This window comes from Aquila chrysaetos, chromosome 14, assembly GCF_900496995.4.
Source record: "Aquila chrysaetos chrysaetos chromosome 14, bAquChr1.4, whole genome shotgun sequence".
Taxonomy (NCBI): domain Eukaryota; kingdom Metazoa; phylum Chordata; class Aves; order Accipitriformes; family Accipitridae; genus Aquila; species Aquila chrysaetos.
The window spans coordinates 9,150,267-9,161,327 of NC_044017.1; positions in this window are offsets into that span (position 1 = coordinate 9,150,267).

The window sequence follows — 11,061 nt, forward strand, 5'->3', positions numbered from 1 at the left end:
CTCTGATATTTATGAATGTTATTAATCGATTATAATAAAATCAAAATTAATAATAAAGAATCAGGTTTCCTTTAGTTAGTTTTCTCTATTGTCTCTGAAAGCCTTTTGGATATGTGGCAGCCCAACCATACATTAGGCTTAGCAAAGGCAGGATGTGGCCTTAAGCTCATCCTCTGCATGGATATATCTCTTCCTTTTGACCACAGAGAAAGCCTTCATTAGTTTAAATTAGGAACTTTTTTAGAAAGCTTAAGTCTAAACATAGCAGCAGCATACGGTTATGTCCTATAATTTGAATCAAAAGATGAGTTTAAAACCCTATTCAAGGTCATATGTATGGCTTTACCACAGTCTAGAAACATTTACAGTAAGTTACAGTTATGAAATGTTTAGCAAGATAATCCTTTTTGACCCTTGGGTGTTAGTTTCCAATTTATAACTAAGACCAGGAGAATAACTGTTAGTTTTTTCTAGCTTACTAACTTGTTTCACTTGAAAAAATGCTTATAAGGTCAGTTCCAAATCTCGGTTACATCACCGAATAACAGATGAAAGGTGGTAAGAAAGATACACCTCTCAGCTTAATCAACTTTGGTGTACAGCTCTGCTTCAGTCTTTTCATACACGCATAGCAAGAGTAGTCTATTCAATATGAGGGCCACTACCTTTCTTCCAAAGCACTTGAACTCAGAGTTATGTCACTCGAGTGTTTTCTGTGGGGGTGCTCAGAACATTATGCCTTGGGCATTTCAGTATTGTATTTGAAGACACACCTCTTGTTTTCAGTACTGAATTCTGACTGTGTTACAGCAAAAATCTTTTTTATTCATATGGAGAAGCTGTAAAGATAAAAATGCAAAACAGAGTAGTGGAAATTAAAGTTTTGTTCCTGCATGTGAGAACAGTTGATTGATATTTTAAGTGCAAAATTCACTTTGTAAAGTCCTTCATTTTAAAAAATATCCTGCTGGAGTAACATAAAGCTCTTTAATATTTTTCTGCTTTCAGCTGAAATAATTGAGTATAGGATTTTCTTTGTTGTTCTAATGTATTTGACTTTTTTATCAGATTTTAGTTATGCCTCCCTCGGTTTGAGAAATCTTTGCAAAATAATAGTTTTACATGTTGTTAAAATACATTAAAATAACATAGATTTTGGCTCAAGAAATAGCTTTTGGGATGTATTTTAGAAAGTCTTAATTCATGTGGCTTTATTTATTCAAAATTAGAACTTGCTGTACAAGCCAAGTCCTAGGAGAAGCTACTGATTTTACAAGTAGAGTACTGAAAATTTGTTCCAGGTCTGGTCTGAAGTATATGTAATAAGTATGGAACATTCTAAGAATTAAAGAAAAAACATTCTGTCATCTATACAATATAATGGGAAATTACTCTAGTCTAGTATATTCTGCTTAGTACCGATATGGAGAGAGTTAGGGTTAGGTCAAATTTTAGGTACTTCCAGCATGGGATTTAATCATACCTTTTTTATTCAACTATTTCTGATGGAATGAAAAAAAATAGTAATTTGCTAGGAACTATACAGGATAGTGACTGAACTGCTTTCACTGACTCTATTTTTTCTCCTTGTAAAAGTTTTATTCAGCTGCTAGAAATGTTAGAATGTGTTGTATGTTGAGCTGACGCTTGCTGTTTGTGCTTGTGAAGAGCTACGTGTGGAAATGTGTCAGTGGTACTCTATGGACGGGGTCCTGTGAGAAGTACAGCATAATGACACCCTCCCTAAAAGTTAAAAAAACCCCAACAAACAAAACCCAAACCACCAGTTTTAAAGACTGCATTGGGAAAAAAGCTGCTTTTCAGTAGTGATTATTTCTCCTCCTCTGCTCTCATTACTGATCCAGGACAGGTTGAGCGAAGGAAATTAGTTCTCCAGCAGGTCCTGTAGATGGAGACTAGCAGTATGGTTGTCCATTTAGGCTTCATTCCTGCATAGCCAAAAAACCCCCCACCGCTAAGAAAACACAAACCTGACTGCACTCTGGTCTCAAAATTCTGATAGTCTTTGATTCTACAGTTAGAAAATATATTTTATTTATTACTTTGAGTATCTTTAGAGTGCCTGTGAGTAGTGTGTTGAGATTACTCTAGGAAAATCTACTAGTTTTGGAAACAGCTTTATTATTTCATCTGGTGTAAATGATAAGAGGCAGAAGAAGAAGAAGAAGAAGAAGAAGAAGAAGAAGAAGAAGAAGAAGAAGAGAAGGAAAAGAAGGGGTTTTAGTAGAACTACATCTCAAAAATAGTCTGATATTTTCAGTGGAAGCAGAAGTAGTTGGCAAATACCATGTTTTCCAATCAGTATACTGTTTATATAACCACCTTATTGAAATACTAAACCATCAGTATTAAATACTGTTCTCAATGGATTTTAAATAATTGGCTCTATAGGCAATTTTATAAACCTGAAATATAATAGGCATAAGAATTTGAATTCTTTTTAAAAAATGAACAAATTAATAATTATATTTCAAGGTAAACAAACCCAGCAGTAATAAACTCTTCAGCCTTCAGACTGGAATTTGAAAGGAGTGTCAGAAAATGTAATTAAACTATATGAAATTTCTAAATGGGTTCACTGGAAAGTTTTCCATGTTTAAGATGTCCACAGATTAACTTCAAAGGAATAAACAGGATGCATTAGGAGCCAGTATGTGATCAAAGCTGCGACTTGGTGTCACAGAGTATTTTTGGGACAAATCACAGGACTGGAACATTGCCAAAGAAAAATATGATATTGGTGTAAAATCAGGAAGAAGTAAAAATATATGTTATAGAATGCTTCAGGGTGAAAAGAATAACATTAGAAATGCTGATGTGATATTATTGTAGAGGTCCATTAGAGAATGATCAGTGTGACAGTACAGATATAACATTTTCTGAGGCACTTCCAAAGGAACTTTGCAAAGGACAGAACTTTGTGATAATGAGGGATTTTTATTCCTATAGCTATGAAAAAACTCACAGCAGCATATTGACAAGTGTCACAGCCTAAAGGGTTACCCATCTTTGGGTGTATAGGGATCGCAATGGTGGGTTCATAGGATTCCGTAATACAAAAGAACGTGGAGGCTTTATCCTGTAACTTTCTCTACTTTATTATAGATTACCACAAACACCAGAAAAATCACCACTAACAAGTATACTTATGATTAATAAAGCAAATATATATCTAACAAGCTATTACAAATCAATAGCAGCAATCAATAGTATAGAAGAGATCAATTATAGCAACAATAATAGCAGTAATCAAATATATATATTACAGTTTACTACAAACTTATCACTAGTGAAGCAAACTTATCAATGTTTTAGCAGCAGATGTACTTATGATAGATCCCTTATTGAGAGATATATATATATATACACATATGGCATTAAGTAGATTCCAGAAGGGGGCCAAACCATCCCAGAAGTGGGAGGACAAACCAAACCACCCCCAGAAGTGGGCCCAGAGGCGGACCACTGAAATAGCAGACAGAGTCTTACTTCAAAGACGACCTGCATCATCGAGTTTGGAATCAGCCAGGTGTCCCCAGCGAGGGTCTGAGATCTTGCAGAAAGTTCATGCTGACCTGTTTAGGAAAGGGAAAAGTACATGCAGGATGGGAAGTCACCAGAGAGAGAAGCTCCATTTGGATAAAAATTAAGTCTCTTTTATATTATAGAGACATAAAAGAGCATAGCACACCACCACTTCAAGCAGCCAATAGATGTTGTTAATTTCTGTTTTTCACTTGGAACATCCGATAGATGATGATGTTCTCTACACTCTCAGAACAATTTTTATTTTTTCAGCCTGTTTTCCTGTTCTTGCAGTTATAACAGACAACAACAGTTACCAATTCTTACTTTCTCAGGCTGTTTCCCCCTTTTTAAAGACTACTTTTCACCTTTTTAGACAATAAATTGCCATTACAGTTCCTTGGTTTTGCACTTAACTGATAGTATTGCAGGATGTGTCCAGTTTCTAGGTACTTCAAAGAAGCCTGCTGCATTTCTCAAGGATACTTCTGGTTCACAGGCCTAGTTTCCAGGCTCACAATTCCCAGGCTAGCAGGAATTTTCTCTGTCAGTAGCAGACTTTTTCTTCTGTTCAGTAATTTCCCCTTTATAAGCAGGCTGCCTTTATGACTGCTCACATCAATAGGTGATCAGGTTCTGGTATGTGTTGGGGACAACATAGTGTTTTAGAGAAATTAGGAAGCTAATAGGGAATCAGATATTTTAAATCTGTTCTAATTAACTAAAAAATTGCTTGAAGAATGTAAAACTAGACAGAAATTTACACAAAAATGGTCGTTATTAGAAGTGTAATAAGCATAGAGATTAGAATAAACATAAAGGATGAAAAAAAGACAAAGAAAAAACCACATGAATAGCACATTCAGAGGCTGGGGATCTCTTGGGAAGATAAAGAAATGTAGGAAATCTGACAGCTGCTGAAAGAGACTAGATTAAATTTCAGTGGCAGTATCAACATGTGAAAAATAAGGCATACTATGAGGCCATTGTGGAAGTCTCTGGTGACCTTTTATGATTTGAAAACAAAAAAAGGAACAGTGCAAAAATGGAAACAAAGACACAGAGCTAAAGATGAGTGTGAAGGACTAAGGGAAGCTTGCACAGAAACAGAAAGATTCCAGATGAAAACTGTTTCAATTAACAAGGGGTATAAAAGGAAACAAGAAAATATCTATAGACTATTTATACAAAATTATAGAATCATAGAATGGTTTGGGTTGGAAGGGACTTTTAAAGAACATCTAGTTCAACCTCCGCTGACATGGGCAGGGACATCATTCCTAGATCATGTTGCTCAAAGCCCCATCCAGCCTGACTTTGAACACTTCCATTGATGGAGCATCCACAACTTCTCTGGACAACATGTTTCCCTGTCTCACCACCCTCACTGTAAAAAATTTTTTCCTTATGTCCAAGATAAATCTACTGTCTTTCAGTTTAAAACTGTTGTCCCCCCACCCTGTCACTACAGGCCTCGGTAAAAAGTCTTTCCCTGTCTTTCTTATAAGCCCCTTTTAAGTATTGAAATGCCGCAATGAGGTTTCCCTGGATCCTTGTCTTCCCGAGGCTGAACAACCCCAAATTTCTCAGCCTTTCCTCATAGAAGAGGTGTTCCAGCCCTCTGATCATTTTCGTGGACCTTGTCTGGACCCACTCCAACAGGTCCATGTCTTTCTTGTACTGGGGGCCCCAGAGCTGGATGCAGTACTCCAGGTGTGGTAGCACCAGAGAGGAACAGGGGGGTGAATCACCTCCCTTGACCTGCTGGCCATGCTTCTTTTTATGCAGCCCAGGATACAGTTGGCTTTCTGGGCTGCAAGTGCACATTGCTGGCTCATGTCCAATTTCTTTTCCACCAATACCCCCAAGTCCTTCTCCGCAGGGCTGCTCTCAATCCCTTCATCTCCCGGTCTGTACTGATACTGGGGATTGCCCTGACCCAGGTGCAGGTTCTTGCACTTGGCCTTGTTGTACTTCATGAGGTTCACATGGGCCCAGTTCTTGAGCCTGTCAAGGTCCCTCTGGATGGTATCCCTTACCTATAGTACATCAGCTGCACCACTCAGCTTGGTGTCATCCCCAGACTTGCTGAGCGTGTACCCAGTCCCACTGTCTATGTCACTGATGAAGGTATTAAATAGTATTGGTCCCAGTATGGACCCTTGAGGGACACCACTCATCACTGGTTTCCACTTGGACATTGAGCTGTTGACTGCAATTCTTTGGACACCTCCATCCATCCAATTCCTAATCCATCCGACAGACCCGTATCTCTCTGACTGACCAGCAAGAATGTTGAGAGGGACCATATCAAAGGCCTTACAGCAGTCCAGGTAGATGACATCCATAGCTTGTCCACCGATGCAGTCAATCCATAGTAGAAGGCCACTAGATTAATCAGGCAGAATTTACCCTTGGTGAGGCCACGTTGGCTGTCTCTAATCACGTCCCTGCTTTCCACATGTTTTGACATGTCTTCCAGGATGATCTGTTCCATGATCTTACCAGGCACAGTGGTGAGGCTGATATGCTTTGTCATTTTAAATGCATATATGAACTATTGCTTTGCATCATGTAAGTTATATTTGCTTCCAGCCTGGTGGCATTGTGTCTTTGTAATGACTTTACACTTGATTATGGTTTTTAAATGGTTTCCTCACTCTTAGTCCTTTTGAGTATACATCTGGTTCATCCTGTGATTGTCATCCTCTTGTATTTTAACAGATTTTTCTAATATTAAGTTGTCATCTTTTAATATTTATTCTTTTTTTTTTAAATTTGATTTTTTTTACTCAAATCTATGCTGAAGTCTTTGAGTTTTCTCACTAGACGAACAGGCTTTTCAGACAGACTCTCCTCTTTACCTTAATTTAAAAACCACATCACTTGACAAAAGAATATATTTTAGACTCATTTTTACCTTAAAAAAAAGATTACATACTAATTTTTGATCATGCATCAGTACAATGCACAAAAATTGTGTAAAGTGTGTTTTGCTTGAAAGAGCAACAGAATTTGAGATCCTTGCTTATTATCCCTGAAACATCTAGTCCACTCTTATTTTTTAGTTCCTAAAATACTTGCCACTGTTCATGTGAAAAAAGAAGAAAGCAAAAATTACCTCTGTATGCAGCGAGCAACTGTATAAAGGACACAGTAGAATGGTGTCACACTCTGAAGGGATGCATTTACCTAAATTGTATTGTCAGTTATTATAAACTATCATTGGCCATCATAGAATACTTTATCATGTTTTACTTATCTCCCAAAATTAAAAGAGGAAATCTAACAGCCTAAGTATTGTATGAAAATTAATATACTTTGAGTAACAGTAAAATGTTACCGAAACCTAGAAAACACCTTCTGACATTATTGTCCAAAAACCTGGGAAAGTAAAACCTGTAAATTTGACACCATATAATATTATGTATGCAATCCAGGTGAGATCTATTCAGTTTAAGACTCATCAAAGAACATCTTTTTTACTCTTTCTCTACCTTGACATTTCAATGCTACATTTATTCCTGTTTTTGAAAATACAAGTGACATTCTCTTTCATTCATTAGCTCTCCCTGACTTCTATTTCTCCTTTCTGCAAACGGGTTATTTTCCAGCTCTCCTTCATGTCTGGGGAGAAACATTAAGCTTATGAAAATTCATTCTTATATCCCTTGGTTAATCTATCTTATATAAAAGTTACCCTCTGTCCCAGCTTCCCATATAATTTCTGTCAGCAGGGCATTGGAGTGTAGTGTCTATAATTCCACTCTCCACGCTATTTATAGAAACACATTATGGCACCTTTTTCCCTCCCTTTGTATCTGACATGCATAGTGATATGAATGTCTTGGCTTCATGACCACGTTTAAGCTCCTCCTTCTGATACCAGAGGCCGCTTCTATCAGCACTTCCTCTTGCAGACTAAGTGATCAGCCAGCTCACTAAAGACTTTTGTATTAAACCAGTGATGTGATAAATGGGTTTGGCCTCAAAAAGACCTATTCATCTCATACACTTACTGGAATTTGAAGACTGGTTCATAAACTGCAATTCCAGTGCACTTATTTTTAAAGAACGTTAGACTAAATATAGCTATTCTCTTTACGAAAACTGATATGGAAGTGGTCATGGGGAAAAGATTCTTATTTTGACATGAAAGAATAAAGAATATATGGCAAATATAACTGTGTTCTCTGCTGACAGTAACTTTCATTGCCAAGAAACATGGCAGCCCCAGGTCATCTGTAACATCAGCCAGCGACATGGAGGAAGTGCAATCTGAACCAGATGGACAACAGCAGAGACTCATCATGACACTAGAAAACTGATGAAAAAATAAATAGTGTTGTATCTAAATAAAGATAATTTTTAAATCTCTGTCTTAATTAATTCTCAGTTTTATTAACCAGTCTTTAAAGTAGCTATGTGATGCAGAGAAACTTGCATCTCCAGCACAAAGGGCTCCCTCCATAGAGCAGACCACTTGTAAAACACAGCATTCGAACCCTGGTCTTACCTGAGGCACGCACTGTTCCCCTGTGGCCTTAAGACAGAATTTTTATGTTTGTGAGGTGGTCACATTTCACAAAAAAGTTTTTCATTAGATCTGTAGCTCTCACTGATGAGAAGAGAACTGACTATAAAGAAGAAGTAAAGGCTTTCTCTCTTTCTCTTTATTCCATTCAGTATTTTGCTCTTCCAGTGTTTAACTCCTGCAGTGTATTTTATAATTATTCAAACCCAGTTTGTTGCATCGGACTTTACAAGGAAGTTATTTGGTTTTGGAAAATCAGGAAGTCAACGACAGACAATAGGAAGTTGTAACATTATATTTTGGCAGCATAATCTAGTTTTTAAAAAAATCTTCCACTTTGCAGAGCCAAAAAATACAGGCACAGTGTGCTGACAAATGAGAGCTGGCAGGTCATAGACTATTAAACCTGCCAGCTAGCGGAAACCATTGGCCTAGCAATTAAGTTGTGGTATGACAAAAGCATAGATCAGATTGTTTGCACTTAACTGATAAAGGAGAGGTTATTAGCTACAATTTCAATTTCACTATAATAAAATTTCTTCATTTAATAAGAAATGCTCAATGAAATGTAAATTTAAAAATTAGTGAAACAAAATTTAAGACAAAAACCAGTGGCTTCAGCTGATATATTGGAAGAAGAGTCCTGTACCTGTTCTAGAAGTTAACTATAATTAGCTGCAGTTGACTCAATGCTATTCATTTAATAATTGTTGATCTTGAAAAGTAATTTAATGAAATTATTTTTTATTAAAATATTATTAAATTTATTATTAGCTACTTTTAAGTAATACACTGTGAATGTATTTATTTAATTGTAGTTATCATCAAACCACATGCAAAATAATAAAAAAAATAAAAATAAAAGAATATTCTTACCAGAAATAATATTTTTTTTTTCAGAGTAGTGGATTCATTTGCATTCATCTGCCTTGAAGGCAACGGTAACTTCTTAAACTGCATTATTTCATCCTTCCCACTGCAGTGTTAATTTAACATGAGAATAATTCCTAACCAAATACAACCAAACTAAGTGGTCTAGGAGCAGCAAGACTGGGCTGTCCTGTAAGGAAAGGGGCACTAGGAGCAGGGGGTGCCAGCCAGGCTGACAGGGCAGGGGCATCCCCGACAAGGGCCCAGCACCCCCAGCGATAGTCTGTCACTATTTTTCAGCAGTATTTTTCTTCTGCTCAGTAATTTCCCCTTCCTAACCAGACTGCCTTTATGGCTGCTCACATCAGAAGTCAAGTCAGCAAGAGGGGATCAGGGCTGGGATCAGCAGGGACGTGGCTGGGCAGGAGCAGGGCTGCAACATGGCTCCAGGACGAGGGAGAGGGCCGCGGCTGAAGCGGGGCGAAGCAGGGCCGCCCCAGCGAGTATTTCTCCCGCTCTTTCTTGCAGAGCAGTCTGAGCTGAGGTTGCACCACTGTGCTGCGTCCCACCGCTGGCCTTGAGTGCAGGCAGGTCGACTCCAAGGAGGCGGGGAGCTCGCTCCAGATCTGACACTAAACCAAAATTTGGTTTTCAGCATAGAATAACCATCGTTTGCTTTTCTACTGAAACAGTCATTAAAAATCTAAGAAATCATATAAAAATCAAAAATCCAGCCAAAATGGGTTCACAGGAAGTTTCGGCTCAGAAACGGCAAGGAACGCAAACACAAATAGGCTCCTGGCTCCACACTAAACTGCCTTTCAGGTCCAAGTTGTGACAAAATGATCAAATAAGCAGTCTGAAATGAGACTTCCTATAATTTTATGTACAAACAATACAAGACAGGTTTTATTATTGCCCTGCCTCCCATAAATGTATATTACCTACAATCAAATTTCACTTATTCATATATGAATACAAAAATTGATAAGAAATCAACTTTATGTTAAATAATACCAAAAGTTCACATTTCAGCACAGACTGAGAATCTCTGATTTTCTAGCTCCAGGTAATGCTAGTAGCATTACAGGGTAAAATAATCTGGGAAAACACAGACTAAAGAGAAAATTGAAAGGGATGCCTGAGGAAGGGAGCTTGGAATTTAGCTACAGAAGCAATTACTCTACATGATGAATTTTAATGGGTCAAACCAGACATATCAACTGACTTCTGAAGATTTTCACACTACAAAGAAGATGGGAGAAGTCACAGATGGTAGTGCCTTGGGAAAAGAAGAACCTTCCCCTCTCAGAAGGGAAGAGGATATTTAGAGGCATAAAAACATAATATATTTATATATGTAAATATATTTAGATATACAAAATACATTTCTATTTAGAATACAAAATTTATTCTATAATCTAATAATATTATATAAAATAATAATATATTTTAATATGGCCTATAATGCAGGACATCAAAGTGCTTAATATAATGAGTTATCATGAATAGGAAAAACTATAGAGAAAAAGAAATCAGAGTTGAAAGACTGAATAATAGAAGTAGGAGGTGGTTCTAAACAATTCACTTTCCATGATGTTCCAATTAATAATTATAATGAAGTATTTTGTGTCCTACTATATAATTGTTATTCCTTTAATCAAAGGAGAAATTTCATTTGTTTGGGAAATGTAGTTATGCTAAATGGGGGACTTTTCAACCAGAGGAGGTAAAATAAGTCTCTAAAGGGAAACAGGGATTCCTTAAAGTTCCTCTGAAAAAATATTGTGATTATTGTGACAAACAATTATGGAAAATTCAACAATCCGTTGAAAAGCAATTATGTTAAATTCAATAATTAAATTTTAAAAAATCAAGTGCTGTTAATACTACTTGATTGCAAACCTCAGTGAGGTCTTAGATATGGTATAGATACTGTCACTTTCATAAAGCCTGGGAACATAGTAATTTTTCATAAATGCTTCTTAATCAAAAATGTTCAGTGATGCACATTTTATGTTAGGTGACGCAAATGATAAAAGTTATTGCACACTATGCACATACATGGATCTTGGTAAGAGCTCAGTGCTTCTTGGAGGGAACTTAATTTT